Source organism: Equus asinus, chromosome 25 (assembly GCF_041296235.1).
Source record: "Equus asinus isolate D_3611 breed Donkey chromosome 25, EquAss-T2T_v2, whole genome shotgun sequence".
NCBI classification, from domain to species: domain Eukaryota; kingdom Metazoa; phylum Chordata; class Mammalia; order Perissodactyla; family Equidae; genus Equus; species Equus asinus.
In genome coordinates, this window is record NC_091814.1 from 27,885,953 (window position 1) to 27,905,068 (window position 19,116).

The window sequence follows — 19,116 nt, forward strand, 5'->3', positions numbered from 1 at the left end:
TAATAGAGCTGATTTCTTGACACTAAGTCATATGGATTTCCTACTATGCTACCCTATCACTCAACCGCTTTATCAAATGAGATAAACTATGTAAACAGAGGTATTTCTAAACTCTAAAGTGCTAGGTAAATATTTTTTTATTGTTAGATTATACACAGTAGATAACAAAATACAGTATTAATTTTATACATCTCATTCAAGGAGGATTCACTGCCTGATGTTCTCTTGCTCTAAGACAGTGGGAGCTGATGCAGAACTCACTGCTTTGGCTCTCAATTAAAACCAAGTCTTTTTAACTTTGCAGCTAGCCCATTAATCTGTCAAGGCATTTCATCTTTGTTTACTTCTTTATGATATCTTGCTTTCTGAGGAGTTTGAATACTTTAAAGAATGTTTGGAAAGCTTTTGAGAAGGTAACTTCTTTTTCACTATGGGACTCGCTCATTGTATTTGAGGAGGCGAAGACGGTACATCATGATACCTTGACAATTCCCCACCCTCTTTCTCTGATACACACAAAGCATTAAATTCTATTATTCTATGATTTGTCATTCCCGGATGATTCTAGTGATGTGGAAGAGCTTTATTCTCGAAAGATCTAATTTTTATTTATTCATTTACATAAGACATATCTTTTGAGCGCTACTCTGTGACAGGTACTGTTCGAAGAGCTGCAGTTAGTGTGGTGAACAAGCAGACAAGGTCCCCTCCCTAGGAAAGTTTTCATCCCAGTGGAAGGAGTCAGAAAATAAATAAATATTTCCAGATTTTGACCCATGCCATGAAGAAAATAGGCAAGTGGTGTGGTAGAATGTAACTGGAGGGCAAAGGGCTCATTTAGCCAAGGTGATCAGGAGGACCTCTTAGAAGAGGTGGTGTCTGAAAGGGGATTTGATGGGTGAGAAGGATGAGCATTGAGAGAAGCTTAGGAAATAGTATTTCAAAGAGAGATGGTATGAATGTAGAGAGGTAAGAACAAGTAAAAATGTTCTTTATCTAAATTGGAAAAGAACAAAAGGGGGCCAGCGTGGCTAGAGAATTGAGAACAAAGGGAGAGTAGCATGAAACAGACATGGAAAGACAAGAGACTAGATCCTGCAAGGACTTGTAGGCCGCGGTCCAGAGGCTGGACCTAATCTCCATGCAGTGGAAATCTACTGAAGAGATTGAAGCAGACAAGGAGCGTGATTTGATTGTCCTGGCTATAGTGGGAGAATGGACTGAGGGGGAGCACGGGAGCAGGTAGAGTACTTAGCAGAATTAGCAGTTTAAATCCTGGCTCATGAGTTTCTACAGTGCAAAGTGAATATTTACTTCCACAAATATTTATTAGATTCTATGTACTAGACATTCTGCTGAACTCTGGTAACCTAAACATGAGTCAGAAATGGTCTGTGCTTTTTAGGAGCTCACACTATCATAGGGAAGACCTTCAAATACCTGGAAAACACTACGTTGAGTGTCATTATTATAAACTTGTTTACACAAAATTTTAGGAAAGCACAAAGGATAGAGAAAGCAACCTTTGGAATTTGGAGTGGTTTTCACAACGGAGACTGTTAAAGGATGAATAGAGACTTACTAGACATACAAAGAAGAGAAGAGCATTACAATAGTGGGCACAATTATAATAGCTAATTTTATTGGGCACTAAGTTTTCAAGGCATTGCTTTAAGACCTTTATATTACTTAACTCACTTATTCCTTACAATTCATCCTACAATTCAAGGTCCTACAATGATCCCCATTTTACAGATAAGACATAGAGGGTTTAAGTAAATTGCTTGAGCTTATATATCTATTTAGTGGTGGTCATGGGAGGCCAGCTCAGTCTAACTCCAGGGTTTCTGCCATTTACCTCTATGCTATCATAACTATAAAGGATGAAAGAAAGTGTACTGTTTGGATGCCACAGAGATGTTGAGTATGATTATAGCTTTGGGGAAAGGAAGAGAGAAGTGAGGCCGAATGGTACTCTGAGACCCAAAAGCTGCTTCTTGTCGTACTGAAGGTCAGATTTTACCCTCTAGTTGTTGGGAGGTTAGCCAAGGTATTTAAGTAGATCAGATTAGTATTCTAGAAGTAGAACTTGGGAGGCACCACGGGGGAATAGATTGGAGGAGAGAGAAACTGGCAAAATATTTGAAGGCTGTTGCAATAGTCCATGTGAAACATGACAATGATAAAAAATAATACTGCAAGGCTGGCCCCATGGTGTAGTGGCTAAGTTCAGCATGTTCTGCTTTGGCAGCCCGAGTTCACGGATTTGGATCCCAGGCATGGACCTTGCCCTCTTGTCAACCATGCTGTGGTGGCAACCCACATATAAAGTGGATGAAGATTGGCACAGATGTTAGCTCGGGGCTAATCTTCCTCAGCAAAAGAAAGAAAAATAAAAAATAAAATAAATAAAAAAATAAAAACAATACGGCACAAGATTGTTGTGAGAATCAAATGAGGTAATAAGTAAAAAAGAGCTCCTTACAGGCCAACCCAGTGGCACAGCAGTTAAGTTTGCATGTTCTGCTTCAGCGACCCGGGGTTCGCCGGTTCGGATCTTGGGTGCAGACCTATGCAGTGCTTGTCAAGCCATGCTGTGGTAGGTGTCCCACATATAAAGTAGAAGAAGATGGGCACGGATGTTAGCTCAGGGCTAATATTCCTCAAAATAGAGCTCCTTAGACTGCACAGCGCTGAACATCTGGAAGGTATTGTTGACAACAAGACTTTAGAAGAACTATTTCGTACTGGGGGACATTAAGCCACACAGCAGGATGTGAGCTGCGTGTGGTCTCCAGGTAAATTTCTAGTTTCCCTACCCTTCTCTCAGGGAGAACAAAAGAAAACATTGCTTAAGCCCTTGCCTCATCTCATACGAGGAAAAAGCTATTGTGGCAGGCATTGGATTCTTTCCTTCTACCGGTTAAAAAGGGGCACCTCCCTCCACTAGGGCAGGATACAGGCTAAGGCTCAGCCTTGGGCACATTCATGCCATCTCAAACGACAGTTTCCCCTCAGCTATTGGAAGCCTCCCTTCCTCTTTATTGTTTACTACAATGGCCTGGACGTCAATGAGAGTTCACGGTTATTGATTTTTCAAGCTGAAAAGCAAACATACCCAGCTGGAGGATGCCGTATACCAGGAAGATGAACAGGGACTTTCCCAGTGTGCCTTACTTTTGGGAAATGTGTCTTCCTTTCTGCACCAACCGTTGTGGGCATAGCGGTAAATCAGAGCCCCTCACCCTGAGGTTTGACTCTACCAGGTGATACCTCACGTGATTTCCCGTAGACAATATCATCCTTAATTAGCTGAAGGGAAAAATCTTTCTTTCCCAAGAAGTAACGGAAGAACCAAAATATCCCTATCCCAAAGATTTAATCTTTTTTCTGCAGAGCTTAGCCCAAGATAGAAACAGCAGTTTCATAAGAGCTCATTTACATTGTGCTGGTGGAAGGAGGTGACGTGGTGTCATGGAACGCGCTTGATCTTTGCTGTCGGGCAGACTTGGATTCCAGTTCTAGCTCCTGCACACACTGGCTGGGGGGTCTTGCAAGCAAGGTAATCTTTCTGACTTCTAGCTTCTTATGTGTAAAATGGGGTCATAATAAATTATCTCATAGCAGGTGCTCAGTAGTATTTGTTGAATGAATGCTAAAATTCTATGATACAATGAAGGCAGAAGTTATCAGGAACACTTGGGAAATTCAAAACTTGTAACCTTCATTAGGAATATATTACAAAATTTTATATTGATTAGCATCATGATCTTTGTTTATCTCTTTAAAAATCAACCCTGGGGTCCCACTTGCCCTCAAATGAAAATTTAAACTCCTTAGCAAGACACTCCAGTACTTTCATAATTTGACTGAAGCATAATTTCCTCCTCCCCTTGCACTCTATTCTTCATCATATCATCATATTCTACCCTACAATCATCCCAGACTACTGAGCGCTCCCCACACATCTGTGCCTAGTCTGACACTGTGCCATCATCACCCTGGAATGTCTTCACAATTCCCTGCCTATCAAACTCTTCCTCTGCCTGCAATCCTAATCAATTGCTACCTCTTTTGTACTCTCCCAGCATGATGCTTAAATCTGACCTCTATTTAACTCCTCTTCAAATCTGACTGTGTTACCTTTGCCAGTAAGGTTTATGTCAGCATTCAAGTGGAGCATTTCCTGTGTGTCTGAAAAGGTGCTCACTGTGGAGACATGAACCTAACAAAGACATACTGACAGCCTCCGTGTGCCGGGCACTGTGCTGGGCACTAAGGACAGACCCAGATCCTGCACTCTTTGATCTTACATTCTGGTGGGGAGAAGGACAACAAAAATCAAGCATATAGGCCAATAAATAAAAGAATTATAAATTGTGGTAAGTGTTTTTAAGGAAAAAACCAGAACCATGGAGGACTTAGGAAATAACAGGGTAAGGAGTCCTACTTTACAATGGAGCAAGGCTCCTCTAGGCAGGCAATATTTAAACTAAGACCAAAAAGATGGAAAAGGTGCTAGTTATGCAAATAATGAGGCAGAATTGTAGGCAGAAGAAAGCATGTGCACAGGCCCTGAGGCCAGAAGAAGTTTGATGCATAGAAAACCATAGTGGCTAGAATATAGTGAGTAGAAGCAGGAATAGGATGAAATAAGTTTAAGGAGTTTGACAGGAGTCCTGGTAAGGGGTTGAACTTTATTTCACCTACAATGTAAGGGAGTGGCATGTCCATTTTGTGACTTACATTTCAAAGTTCTCTTTGTTTTATGGAAAATAGACTTCAGGGGATCAAGAAGTTGTATAGGGAACTATAAAAATTGTCTAGAGAAGGAATGGTGGGGGCCTGCACCAGAGAGGTGAAGAAGATCCCATCCCTGACCCACTGAAGAACTTTTGTTCTGGTGGTGGGGAAAGTCACTAAACCATTAATTTCAGCAAAATGCCAAACAGTCAAAAATAGAGATGATCACGGGTGCTAGGAGAGCAGGCGGGGGAAGCATGAGATCCTGGCAAATGTGAACTTGCAAATACGCTGAGTTTGGTGTGGCTTATGTAGTGTGTTGTGAGACCCCCGACGCCATTTAACCTCTGTCACTGCCCTGGTGTTGTTCCCTCAGCATTTGCATCTTAAGAGTAAGGCAGGGATCAAAACGCCAGGAAAATGCTGATGAAGGTTCCCCAGCACAGGAACCGTTCAGGGATGATTCCACAGTGGGATGGAGAAATAGGTAAGAGACAGCCAGGAAGCAACATGTTGATCCCAATCCGGGCAAGCAGATGGTGGAGTAACAGAACAAGACACTGAAAAGAGGGAATGGAAAACGAATGGTGACTTGAGCAAGGCATAACTTGACCTGTTGTGTCCCCCACACCACCCCACCAGCTTCCAAAGCATTGACAGATCCGTGAAGGCCCAGCTTAAGAACTTTCCCTTCCATAAGCCTACCCTGAACATTCCAGTTAAAGGTCAACTTTCTTTCAGGCACTCGCAATCTCTGCCAATGTAAACGAGGTTTAGGTTTTTAGGCCTCACCATTGGAACAAACCTGTGAATTCTGTAAGTGGTTTATGCTGCTTTTGCACAATGTTGAGCTCCTAGTAGGTTCCCGATACTGACTGGCTTGGGGCATTTTTAGCAGCCATGGCACCACCTGAGTGGGTGTCAACCTCCCTTGGCAGCTCATTTGAGGTGTAGCACCCTTTTACATGTAACTGTCTCTAGAATCTCCGTTATAAAACTGGCTTAACGTTTTTAGTAGCCAGATACCATAGATTTAATGATGCTTGTGAATTGTGTTTTCATTACACAAGAAGGATTTTTGAAACCTCTAATGGAAAATAACAACAATAAGATCCATAACAATGAGAAATAGTAATGCCTGGCTAAAAAGCAGGAGATCTGGGTTCTATTTAGTTTTGGCGGATAAAATTAAAGGGTTAGATTGACTGTCTAAGCTCTTTTCCTCCTCAAAGTCCCTCTTTCTTTTTTTCACTTTCTCTTTAAGCATGCACAGATGGCACACTGAAATATATCATCCAGCTCAAAGAAGGAAATTAAGCTGCTTTCAGAAGCAAGCCTTAGAAAGCTATGACTCCACAAAAGATGGGGGAGCCCCTGAGAGAGGAGAGAGCTGGACCTTAAAAAAATACTGGCATCAACAGTTTTTCACTCTGGACACATTCTATACTTGCCATATCTTCCTTATGGTAGCCCCTTATTTATTTTCTGCATCAATTCTGGATTTTGCATTTTCTTGGTTCATATTTCAGTGTTTCTCACACTTAATGCAATAGCTGAAACTGAACACATCCTCCACTCTGCCCCTCCCACAGAAACCAAGTTTTGGGTTTTGGTCATGCTCTTTCTTTTCAACCCGTGGGCCATCATCTAGGTTTATACTGCTCTGTTGCTCTCAGTAACTCATAGTAACAGCTAATCCCTATGGGGTACTTCATATGTATTAAAATGTTGCCTTCATAACTCCCTCAAAGGATAGGTATCATTCTTTGCCCATGTTACAAATGAGGGACCTGAGGCACAAAAAAGTTAAGTATCATGTTCAGCCATTACGCAGCGAGGAAATAATTGAGCAAGAATGAAGCTCAGGTCATTTGGCTCCAGGAGCCTTGCTCTTAAGCCACATGAAATGCTGCCTTTTATGCTGGTCATGCTTGGACACCTGGCCACAATGAGCTACTAGAAGTTCCTTACCTCATGTGCTTACTTGTTCAAATGATATTTCGCACGTTTGCATTGCTTCCTTTCTTTCAGGGAACCAGGACAATGGAGTCAACCTCTATCATGTCAGTGAATTAACCTTCCCATGTCCACTTTGAATTTATTGACTTGAATCTTCACTCTTCAACGGGCACTGATACAATTAAAAAATCTTAAGGAAGGCAAGATAAGAAGAAAGGACCATTCTAGAAGTCTTGTAAATTCATGTGGTAGCTCCTGCCAAGATGAATTCTTCTGAGGATAAATCTTATTTTAAAAGCTACATGGTTTTTGACTTAGAATTAATCATTTGATGTGACAATGAAGTAATTGCATCTGTTTCTACAAAGGTCAAGTTTTAAAGAGACACTGCAATGAAATCTTATAAAGAGAACCCATCCAAGGAGTACAACCCCTGCTTCTGAGCTCAGTGTTGCCCAGTTAAGGATCTTCAGGGAAGCAGCTTTGCAACTCCCCTGGGGGTTCTGACCCAGGCTCCTGCGTAAACAGGTAGATATGTTCACCTATATCAAGCTACAGGTACAGCTACCCCTCATTTCAAAGGAAATAACAATTATTTAAATAGTATCATAACACCGAGCTGTTGACCTAGAAACATGATAGGGCAGTCCCGCCATATATAGTTCATGTACTTTGATTGTTTTTGCAGGCATGTTGACGGGCTTGTGTTGAGTCATAAAATGGTCTCAGTCATTTCCTCTTAAAATAACCCTTCCTTTTCTATAACACTTCACAGTTTGTGAAGCACTTTTTCCTACATTATCTCATTTGCCTTTCGCTTCAAACTCAATATGTCCAAAATTGAAATAATTTTCCCCTCTCAAAGCTACTCCGCCCTCAGTGTTCTTTATTCCCGTCAATCCACTGCTGTCATGTTTTTCTCTCTGTTCTTCCTCTCCATGCCTTGTTGCCCTAGTTTAGACCCTGCTAGCCTGTCCCCTGGAGCAAACATCATTTATTTTGTAAGTTGGAGTGTTCCTGTCTCCAATGAAGTCTTTAGGCAGAATATTAGTGTTTCGAGCACAGTGACAGGAAGCAGGTGGAGGGAGGGAAGGCGAGCTTTCCATCCCCTTGGGACACCCATGGAAGCCCTACGATTTTATTGGAATATAGCCGTGCCCATCGATTAATCTTTTCGTCTGTGTCTGCTTTCATACTATGGTGGCAGAGTTGAAAAGTTGCAATATAGACTGTGTGGCTCACAGAAGCTAAAATATTTACTATCTGGCCTTTTACAGAAAAAAATGTGCTGACCGCTAACCTACAATACAGCAATAATATGCTCAATGGACTTCCATATTAGCCCTTCTCTCTCTAATTCATTTAACAAACAACAGTCATATCCTGCCTCGAAAAGTTAATGCTACTAACTTTCAAGAAAATAAAGTTCAAATTTCTTAGCCAAGACTACCCAAAACGTGACTTCCAAGAACCTTTTCTACATTAATTTTCAATCCCTTCACAAACACTCTAATATATTTTCCTTGAAGTGGTCCATGCTTCCTTACACCTAAGTTATTTTTGTCTAGGAAAAGCCTCCTTCCTTTTAGGTACCCGATCTTCAAACTCAATACTCCTTCAGGAAGAGCTTCTTGAGCTTGCAATTAAAAGGGATCTCTTTCTTTCAATTTCCCAAAGTACTTTCATCACTACCTATCAAGGCATTGAGCACTTTCTATCATAAATTCTAATTTATATATGGTATGTGTATGTTCTTTCTTTTATTGTCCTATAAACTCATTGATGATAAGAAACTGACCCCATTTCATCCTTGCAGAACCTACTAGTATCTAGTAGGTGTTTTACATTTAACAAGCTCAAGCTAAAGAGTTGTTGCCTGAACAAAATCTGTGATCCTGTGGAGTAAGAATTATTGTAACATACATTTTGCAGGTGAGTAAACTGAGAAATAAGATGTGTATCAGTCAAGATAAATTAAGCTGCAGTAACACACAGCCTCTCAAATCCAAATGCACTTGAAAGAACTCAGACTGATTTCTTGCTCACGCTACATGTCCTTTTACACCAAGTGTGGCTGTGCTCACTGTTATCCTGACTCCAGGACTACAGGCTGTTGTCTTGGCTTGGAACAGCCTCTGTCTGGGATATTGCCGTTATTCATGGCAGAGAGAAAGAAGAAAACATAGTGAATTATACCCTATCTTAGAAAGCTTCTACTTAGAAGTGACGCACATTAGTTCTGTTTACGTTTCATCGGCCAAAACAAATCACGTAGCCAAGCTTGATGTCAAAGGGGCAGGTGAGTATAAGCTTCCCCCTAGGAGGGGCGGCAAATAGTTTTGAACAATAACAAAGTCTACCACAAGGAGGTTAAGTGATTTGTCCGAAATCACACACATATCAAGTGACAGGATAGGCACTTGAAGGGAAGTCATTTGATTCATAAGCCCACTTTCTCTTTTCATTTCATTTCAAACTGACCATCAGAAGAAATGAAGCAATGACTCTAGAAGCAACTATGCTTTCACCACTTGAACTGACCCATCAGCCAAGAACATTTGAAGGGGTGGAGAACAAATGAGATCAGTGATTCCTTTAGGTCAGTTCCTTTAGCACATTAGTATCAGAGAATCAACTATTGTGGCCATAGACGGAAATACAGGAAGTGACAGCTTCTATTATTGTTGATTGCCTTAAGAGCATGCTAGAAGCAGTGAGAACACAGTAAGTGGAATAAAGCTTCAGCTGCATTACCTGCACTCTAAATGATATTACCAGCACTTGGGGATAAAAAGGCATGAGGAAGCTTATTAACACAAGGATTAGAGGGACATATATAAGGCTGAGGGCGAATTTGTTCATGTATGCCTCTTTAAATTTATTCATCTTCCTATTAATGGCAAAATTATTTAATTTGGTTCCTGTAAGCAGAATAGATTTCTGACCATTTCTATGGAGAATTCAACAAACAGTTAATTCATTTTTACTAGTTCCAGGCACCATGCTAGGTTCAGGGAATAAGATAGACATAGCCCCTGACCTCACAGAGATGATAATCTGGTATAAAATGCAGACATTAAGTAACAGACCATTACAAGGGTATTGAGAAGGAAAGGGAAGAACAGGGCTGTAGTTGAAACCATTGGTGCTCAGGCAAGATTCTCCTGAATCCCTTTTACTGTTTCTGTGAGCTCCTCCCCCAGCTTCTGAGTGCCTTCACTTCTAATTGCTTGCACCTTACCCACCCTTTGGTGGCCTGCCTTCAGGATATTGGAGCAGACTTGGCAGCAAGCACAGAAAGTGGGAGTTGCCTAGGAGTTCAAGTGCCCTTACCCAATGACTGACAGAACAGTCTGAAAGCTGAACTCGCTTACCTTCCACGGAAACAAAGTCAGAGGCATAACTGACACCAGAGTTCCACTGGTCAGGCTGAGGCTGGGCCTTCGATGAAAGTGTTCCCTTACTGGATGTCATAGCCATGAGAACGCACCTCACAGACATCCAACTATAAAGAGCATAATTGACTGATGGTCCCGCTTCTGCCTCTGAAATCCATCATTGAGTTTGTGCAGAGGCCACACTCCCCCATGGTCGCTCCCAGCCAGTGACTGAGAGTGAAGGGACACAGAGTGGGAGACACGGGACTCCTCTGACAGGTGACTTTGGCTCAAGGACTATCTGGCAGTCTCAGCGAATTTTCCTTAGACTAGACAGCAGTCTAAGACTCTCCTACCGACCTTCCTTCCATTCCTTGTTCACTTGGGGTCAGACCTGCATCCCAGTCTGTTCTGACTCCCCCCTGCCCATTTCATCATATAGGCATTTCCCTAATAAAACCCTCAATCGTTCAACCTCATCTTGGTATCTGTTCCTCAGAGGATCTGGACAAACACACTGGGCTTCCCTACCCTCCCCCACAGCCCCAAACTTCTTTGTGGTTTCTCCTGTGAGCACTTGCTCATGACTCCTCATCCAGGATCTGCTTCTGGGGAGTTCAATGTAAGATAAGGACTCAGTGGGAACATGCAATAAAGAGAACCTAACTAATAATATGATGGTTATGTTGAGGTCAGAAAGGATAGTAGAAGTCAATAGACAAAGGAATAGAAGAGGTAGCATGTTCCAGGCGAAAGAAATGTCACGTATAAAGGCCAGGAAGCAAGAGTGAAAATGTCACAGTCAAGGAAGAGGGCAAGTGATGATTAATGAGGCGAGAGATGGAGGAAGAAGCCAGCTGTGGACAGCCTGGTTGGCCATGCTAAGGATTTTCAACTTTCCCTAAGAACAGTAAGGAAGGCATTGTAAGACTTTATGCAGGGAGGACAAAGGGTCAGATGTGCATTCTTTAACACATGGTCCTGGAACATGAATTGCAGGCTAAAGTAGAAGTGGGGAGACCGGGTGGAAGGTAATGCAGTGGTCTGGGAGAGGGGTTAGGGTGGCTTTGATCAGACCAGGGGTCTGCAGACCACAGCCCACAGCCTGCTTCTGTGTGGCCCAAGAGCAAAGAATGGTTTTTCACTTTTAAAGGCTTGTAAAACCAACAACAAAAGGAAGATGAGCATGTAACAAAGCCCATATGTGGGCCCGAAAGCCTCAAATGTTTACTATCTGGCCCCTTAGAGAAGAAGTTTGCTGTCTCTGGACTAGAGTGATGAAGAGGAGGATGGGGAAAAGTAATTAAATCAAAGAAATATTTTAGAGGTAAAATCAATTAAAAATTTTGATCTGTTGGATTTAGGAGACGAGAGAAAAAAGGCATCAAAAATTTATCTTATGTTTGCAACTTGGGCAGTGGGATGGATGGAGGTACCACTTACAAATGGAGAATATAAGCTGACACTTCACTTTAAGAGGACCTGCAAAAGACTCCCATTGCATCAGAATTTACCTTTGCTCATTTTAACGAAATTCAATTCAACAGTTTTATAGTGCAGACTATAAGATGAGAAAATTGCAATCTGTCCTCTCAGGCACTTTCAGTCTTATAACAGGAAGAAATCAAAAGTAACGTTAAATAGAACATAATACAAAATAGTGTCAGAGTAGTGTCACAAGAGAGGGACAAAATGTAAAGGGGCTTTGAAAGAGAAAGCAAGAGAGTGATTAAGATCATATCCATTTAGAAACAAACAGGAAGGATTTCATAGAGGATGTGTCATTTGAAGCAGGCCTTGAGTATGATGAGGATTTTGAGAAATACGGCATAACTTGAATTAATCCCAGGGTCCCTCTTGGTGCCACATTCAAACGTCTACAGAAAATAAGCAAAAATGATCAAAAGTTAATTCTGATTGTAAATATTGCCAATTCATAACCAACAGCTGCACTTATTAAGTTTCTGCTTCTTCTCCCATCCTCTTGTCTGACGTCTTCAGAAGCTTTGGACTCTTCCTCTACTCCGCTCACACCTTCCCTCAGAAACTCAGATGTCTCATAAGCTTTGGTCTATTCCCCTCTTCTCTTTGCTTCTACTTTAGCAGTTGAAGCTCTTGGTACCTGGTTTTGCCTCACAAAAGCCTGAGAACTACAGGGACTGGGACAGAACTCTTTTCAAAGGGGCATGGGAAGATGGGCTGGCTCACCTGTTAAAAAGTGTCCTTGTCCTGAGAAAGTAGAGTGGGTGGCCTAGAGGCCTGTGTTCTAGGAAAATTAATTGGGAGCTGGGTGAGTATAGGATGAACAGAGAAAGACTGACAGTGCGTCTCAGTATATGCTATATAGATTTATCCTACAGAGTCTCATAGGTGTTACAGTGTGAGGTGTAAGGACTGCATTATTTGGATAGAAGAGGAATGACTATACTTATTAACTGGAGGAGGAAAATGGGCAAGTAAAACTTAGATTTGCGGCTGAACTCTACACACCAAATTTCTGTTGTATTGTTGAAGAAGTACTCAACTTTTAGGAGGAAAAGTCAACTTATAGGGGAAATAGTTACATTAAAGATCTATTTTTAAAAGCTTCCAGGTAGGATCTAACATCAGCACACAGTGGGCCCAAGCTCTCTCTCTGGCCCCTTAGCCCCGCCTCCTGACGACCCTACTGCAGATAAATGAGATTTAATGTTCCAGCTCATGTTCCCATGAGCTGCTGAGTCACCAGAGATTCAATTACGCTCTTCACACTTTTCCCCTTAAGACAGAAAGTGGACTAATGCACTTTAGAAAGATTTTTGGTGATAAGTCTTATAGCTGGGATTTTTTCATATTAAATTTCAGGTAATTAGAAAGTGAGGCCTTTATTAACTACATTTTTGGCCTAATTCTAAGTGAAAAGTCCAGGGTCAAGTGTCATGGCTGATGTGGAGACAAAGAAGATGGGGCTCCTAGTCTCAAAAATCAACACGTATAAATAATGATATAAAGGGAAAGAGGAAATTTTCAGACCGTGAGCTCTGATAACCTCAAATGTCTCAACATTGGTGCTATTCTGGGTTTCTGTTTTAAATCCTATCATAGCTTCAGCAGCAAAGTTACTATCCTACCCAAATCTAGAGGTGGCAGTTATTAATTCCAGTTTTATTCTTATCATTTTTGTTCCTTGTCTTTCTGACCTGTCATGTTGGGTAAAGGGTGGGATGGAAAGAAAAAGTGCTGTCATGGGAGAAATGTTCCTCTTCTCCCTCTTTTTTGCACACTCCACTTTTATTCAAGCCCTCCATTCCTCCTGGCTAACCTAGACACCTGTCTCCCTACCTCTGCCCCTATTACTGCTATCCAGCCACAGAATAGGCATTTATTGAGCACCTACTGTATTCTAGCCCTTTCAAATCTATGAAGACAGAAACTGCTTGTGTCAAGAGACCAGTGGCCCCTCACATATTCGCAATGTTTTTTTCAGTCTCCAACATGATTTCACATCTTGATCAAGGAAATGTCTTATTCCCTCCCTCCCTTGGGAGAAAATGGAGATGAGTTTGCTGTTGGAAATCTTTGAAAAGGAATTTCATTACCATTTGACTATTTATCCAAGAAAACAACCTGGGGTTCTTTTCATTTTATATGAAATTTTATTCTCTAGGTCAGAATTCTCTCTACCTAATAATCAGGAAGGGAATAAATGGCTTTTACAAAAGGTTACAACCAACACAATGTGAGAGATCTTTACAGACCCCCAGGAAATTAAGATGCGTGCATGCGCCATGCCTTGGAAGTTCTGAAAACTGGCTCAGATCCCTGAAAACCCACCTCTTGTCTCCTGGCCCAGCACAGTGCCCATGTTCTTCCCCATGCGTGTTCCTATGTAGCCCTCACAGAAAGTTGTTGGCTGGGAGAGGGATGAGCGGAAGGAAAACAATCTTACACCTGTTTTTCAAATAAGGAAAATATGATTCAGATAGGTGAAGTTAAGGAATTGTTAAAGATAATAATTACTGAGTAATTACTAACAAGTCATTACGACTATGACTGGAGTCCGGATCTTCTGACTCCACCTTCAGCGCTCTGATGATTCACTGTTGCTATCTGAAATGTGGTCTCTTTGAAGTCGACTTAGAGACCCATATAGAAATGGCAGGGACCTTTTCACAAGGGCCATCCAGTTTCTTTCTTTTCTTCTTTACAGAGAGCAAGTGGGCAAATGCACTAAGCTATTAGAAATTATGCCACTAGAGCATTGTTGATGGTAATTGTGAGTGATTTAGTCTGCTTGGAGATACCGAACAACATCCAGCAGCAGGTTGCTATGGCAACGTTGCTCTTACCGTAGTAACTTTAAACAAAACCATCTCAAGGGCAGAATAATTAGGTGAGTAGAGCAGTAAGTCTGTGTGGCTTCATGCAGTCATTTCCCAATGATTACCACTTTGTTGTTGGGCCTTGTGCTCACAGGTCTTGCTTAATATAACAATTCTCCCTTGGGGTAGAGTGTGCAAACACACACGCCTGTGTATCTGGTGTGTGGGTATGATGGTGGCAGTGTCTTTGATTAGCACCTGCCCCCAAAACTCTTTTAGTGAGTGGCACCATATGGCAGGCTCCAAAGCAAGTGCAAATGTGACAAAAGAAGAATATGTGGGACTGTGAGACACACGCACAACCTCAAACTAGGCTTGTCGGAGAATTATGAGGGCATGTTATGGGAACAATGCTCGCTCGTGCCTTGGTTTTTTCCTTTTAAATTAAATTTAAATGCATCTCGATGTTGTTGCTCTAATTCCCTCTGACTCAGATTGTCATTTTCCAAGGCTCCCGAAAGGTCTTTTGCTTCTGTTTCTAATGCCTGGCATCCCCACCCACCCAATCAGGCACTACTACCCTCCCCACCCTACCCCTTCTCCACCCCGGAAATAGAGAACTCTCTCCTTGAGTTGCTTATTCATCCCAGGAGAATGTTGCTAGACAGAGTATCAGATTCCATGAGCTTACTATCGCATCCACCCCCAACAGGACAGAAAAGATGAAAGGAACAGATTTTTATTGAGAACCCACTATGTGCCAGGTCTTTAGTCAGGCACTTTGGATGTTTTCTCAGATGGCCCATCGTCTCAATAACCCAGAGGAGAAGCTGAGGCTCATAGAGGTTAAAAACAAATGCAGAATCACACACTGGCTAGTGAGGAACAGAACCGGGATATTAATTCAGGGCTGGATGAGCCCAAAGTCTATATTCTTTCTGTTATACCATGCTGTCTTATAAGGAGGGCTTATATATTTAAGATCTGGAAGGTCCAGAAGCTCATCCCCTGGCCCTGTTTCAGTCTACTGTCAGGCTTTTTACCCACTGTGTCTATCCATTTAGACCAGTGACTCTTAACCAGGATGTTTTGCCCCACAGGGGATATTTGCATCATATAGAGCCACTTTGGGGTGGGTCATAACTGAGGAGATGCTACTCACCTCTAGTGAGTAGTGGCCAGGGGAGCTGCAAATCATGCTGCAAAGCACATAAACATCCTCCTTAACAAAGAGTTGTCCTGCCCCAAATAGCAATAGTGTCTAGGTTGAGAACCCTGAGTTAGAGACACCCTACAGATCCTCAGGAGCTGGGTAATATTGTGTGTGTCCTTGACCTGTGGAAGTCAGTTCACTGACTTGTACCCAGTCTTCAGTTAAAGGGGTGGGTCTAGTGCACAAGCCTGTTTCTGAGAAGACTCTGACCGTCTTTCTTTCCTTAGAGCCCTTTGCAGATATTAAGACAAAAGTTAAGAAGCACTAGTATAGTGGATAGAAGGATAAGAAACGTTACAAAATGATGTGATAACTTTGCAACGGACACATAGGGAATGGAGTATTTGCCTAGGAAGTCAGGGGAAGCCGCCTTCGTAGAGTTGGCGATGCTTGAGCTGAGGCTTAAAGAGTAGGAAGGCACTCTCCAGGTAGACACATGAAGAGGCAGGCACTCCGAGAAGAGTGGACAGTGTGTGTCATGTCTTGGGGGTTTGAAAGAGTGTCACCTGTTTGGAGAGCATGGTTAGTTCAGTGTGCCTGGAGCATAAGGGAGGGTCGAGATAAGAAGCTAGACAGGTAATTAGGAGTCAGAGTCAGATCTTAAAGGACCTTGTATGGAGCTTCAATTTTGTCTACTAGGTGCCAGAAGCTCTACTGGTTCTCAGTTCCCACTTAGTAGAGGCATGATCATCCCAGCCTAAGGACCAGCTGCAATTCCCCATCCAATAACATCTCAAAAGAATATGCTGATATGTTAATTTCCTATATTAGTATTAATTTTGCCATAACAAAATACAAACTGGGTGGCTTGCAATAACAGAAATTTATTCTCTTGCAGTCTGGACACTAGAAGCCTGAAATCAAGGTGTCAGCTGGTCCATGCGCTCCCTGAAGCCTCTGGAGAGGATCATTCCTTGTCTCGTCCAGCTTCTGATGGTTGCTGGCGATCTTTGATGTTCCTTGGCTTGTAGACTCATCATTCCAATTTCTGCATCCGTCATCATATGGCATTCTCCCTGCATGCCCCTGTGTCTACATTTCCCTCTTCTTATAAGGACACCAGTCATATTAGACTAGGGACCACCCTAATCCAGTCTGACCTCATGTTAACCTGATGACATCTACAAAGACTCTGTTTCCAACTAAGGCCATATTCACAGGTCCCAGGGGTAAGGATTTCAGCATGTCTTTTTGGGGACACAATTCAACCTCCAACAACTAATTAGGTCATATGGCCTTCTTTATAGAGGTGAAGCCCCTCTGAACTGGGACTCACCTGTTTGCTGGGATCTCAGTTCCAAGGACACTCTATCTCCATTTTTCCACCTGTGTTCCTATTTGAAATGGGATAAATACAATCTAGTCTGTAAGGTTTGTTGGAGAAATTAAAAGAAATTATGTCTGAGACAGCTCGACTAAGGCAACATTTCACAAAGCTGAGTCTGAGAAGACACACTGTCTATCTGCCTGTCATTTTCAGCCACATGAAATGTACTGCAAAGTATTTTTTCCTAAAGAAGGGGTCTCACACGGGAAATTACAAGCAGAAGTTATCATCATTATCTGAAACAATGTAGCTGCTTTGCCACTAGGTGAGTGCCTTTAGATTTAGGTGTTGTCTTGTTCTGCTGGTTTTCTGCTTGGGTTTCCAAGGCTGTCATCTAAATACAAATTTAGAAGTTGCCTCAGGAACATCCTGTGAGTTGGTCTCATGCCTCCTGGGGCTCCAGCTGGTTGGAGAGAACAGCACCCTGACTAAGGAGACAGTAAGGCACATGCGAACAGAGTCTGATGTAAGGACTTGGGCTGTCTTCTTGGAGCTGCCATGAATTTGCTGTGTGACCCGTATTTAATAAGCCAACTTCTTCTTCTAAGGCTCAGTTTCCCTGTCTAGAAATTGTGATAATAAGCCGTCTCAGTTCCTAACACTTAAAGATCATCATGCAGAACTGATCCATCAATGTTCGACTTCTCTGGCTCTAACCTGGAACGTGATAGTCAGCAACAGTTGTGTTTATCCTTCATTATTGGCATGAATAGATGTACTGTCTCCTCATTTATTCCATATAATTAACTATGAATTCTTCCTCAAATCATCTATTCACTTTCTTAAGAAAAGGTTGGCATCTTTACTTTTACTTTACAGAAACAGTCTGGACCGTCAGGCATATTCCCCAATACATCTCAGCACATCCAGGCTCTCCACTGGCCCTCCTATCAGTCTTCAAAAGTTGATCCCATCCATATAAGAATGCCTCAGTGCCAAGTCTTCTCTTAGCAAAGTGAACTATGCTGTAAAAAGCAAAGTAATGTCAAATTCTTAAATTGTTCAGATTGTTGACATGTACCACAAGGCTCACGGCCTTCTCCTCATAATTCACACACCTCCACGCTACACAATGGAACCTCTGTTTACTCACATAAAAGGAAAGGTACCCACCTGGGGAAATTTGGCAAAATTAAGAAATCATTCAAATTTATCTTCAATTTTTCTCCTCTACGTCCTTCAGATATTTTGACTTCTACTCTTCAGCCTATAACTCCATGAAAATCAGAAAAGTATTTGATACTATTTACTTATTTAAAAACAATTTGCTCAGTACTTACTGTGTACTCGTCCTGGGATTACAAAAACTGGTCACATCTCTACACGGATCAAGGATACCACAGTCTGGTGGGTGCAAAGCGTCCAGCAAATTCATAAGGTACCATAGGGGTGCATATAGTAGTTGAGGATCAGTACAGTTGAGGGCACAGGTGATGGTTGGTTGTTTGCCCCTGTGATCTGTTTCTACTCACAACACTTCTGACACCAAACGTTTGGGGTTTTTTTCTGCCACTCAACAAATTCTCCGACTCTCCAGACGCCAACTGTGTGTCTTACAATTCACTTACAATTCTGACACAACTACCCAGAATTAGTGCAGCCCTCACAGGTTAAGGGCTCAGAGCCACAAGACTGCACCCCATGTCAGACACATCTCAAGTCCCAGCTTACGACCCATACTTCTAAGCAAACAGCTATAAATCGGGGGTTCCCACAACTCCCTCCTTATGTTTGATAATTTGCTACAATGGCTCACAGAACTCAGGAAAGTTCTTTACCTACTATCACCAGTTTACTATGAAGGATATAAAGGAATAGCCAGATGAAGAGATCCATAAGGCAAGGTCCAAAAGGATCCCAAGTACAGCTGCCTCTATCCCCAGGGAGTTGGGATGAACCACTCCCCCAGCACGAGGATGCGTTCTTCACCTCAGGAGCTCCCTAAACTTTATCCTTTAGAGGTTTTTGTGGAGCTTTTGTCACACAGGCATGATTGATTGTTAACTCAATCTCTCTATCTCCTCTCCCCTATGTGGAGCTTGCAGAGTGGGACTGAAAATACCAACCTTCTAATCATGGTTTGGTCTTTCTGGTAACCAGCCTCTATTCTGAAACTATCTGGGGACTTGCAAAGATCCCCTTCATTAGAACAAAGAATGCTCTGATCACTTATGAAATTCCAAGGAATTAAGGATC

At 42.1% G+C, this 19,116-nt stretch overlaps 1 long non-coding RNA gene across 1 annotated transcript; it reads left to right on the forward strand.

Annotated features, from left to right (window-relative positions):
• Nucleotides 1-3,305: 3,305 nt before the first annotated feature.
• Nucleotides 3,306-16,993, forward strand: LOC139042098 (uncharacterized). Its single transcript, XR_011498337.1, has 3 exons — nt 3,306-3,562; nt 6,775-7,230; nt 16,432-16,993. It is a non-coding gene; the product is annotated as an uncharacterized lncRNA (long non-coding RNA).
• Nucleotides 16,994-19,116: the final 2,123 nt, after the last annotated feature.